Source organism: Myotis davidii, unplaced genomic scaffold, assembly GCF_000327345.1.
Source record: "Myotis davidii unplaced genomic scaffold, ASM32734v1 scaffold551, whole genome shotgun sequence".
Classification (NCBI taxonomy): Eukaryota; Metazoa; Chordata; class Mammalia; order Chiroptera; family Vespertilionidae; genus Myotis; species Myotis davidii.
The window spans coordinates 19,409-20,360 of NW_006283788.1; positions in this window are offsets into that span (position 1 = coordinate 19,409).

Genomic DNA, 952 nt, shown 5'->3' on the forward strand with positions numbered 1-952 from the left:
TTTTAATGGGGATTGCATTGAATCTGTAGATTGCTTTGGGTAGTATGGACATTTTAATGATGTTGATTCTACCAATCCATGAACACGGTATATTCTTCCATTTGTTTATGTCTTCCTCTATCCCTTTTTTCAGTGTCCTGTAGTTTTCTGAGTACAGGTCTTTTACTTCCTTAGTTAAGTTTATTCCTAGGAATCTTAAATTTTTTTTGGTGCAATGGTATAATAACTCTTAAATTTTCTTTCTTCTTTGGAACATTTATGGGTTTTGCCCAGGTGTGTTTTCAGCTTGCCAATTCTAAGAACCATGAATAAATCTTTGTCTTTTATTTCTAAAAAAAAAAAAAAAAACTATAAAAACTTATGTCATACAAATTCAGGGTAGTGTTTCCTCCGGGCAGGAGGAAGGGGGGATGCACCAGCAAGGAGTACACAGCTAAACCCAACGAGATGGGCAGAGTTTTACTCATTAAGTTGGGTGCGAAGGAGCTGGTGCCCATTATATCACTTTTGCATATTGGGAGGAATAAAATAATATGTCTATCAAGGGGAAAGGGGAGAAATATCACCCCAAAGTATTTGATTAAAAAAAATAAACTGTTCCATAGCTTGATAAATTACCTTGATAATGCAGGAACTTTAGAAGTTGGCAAACATTTTCTACAAAGAACCAGATGTAAGTATTTTAGGCTTTGCAGGCCAGCGAGTCTCTTGCAAACAGTCAGCTGGACTAGTTAGACAAAACTTTCATTGTCGCAGAAGCTGCAAGTGCCTGCCTAGACCACTGGCATTGTCTTCAGTTGTACTGGAGATAAGAAAACCCAATATAATAGGCTGCAAAACCGCCATAAAAAGTCACTGGCCTATTTCTGAAGCTGGAATAGCTCAACAGAGAACATTTCCAGCCATGGACAGCTCTGATCCAATTTCTTGTCAAGCACTCGGCACACTCAGA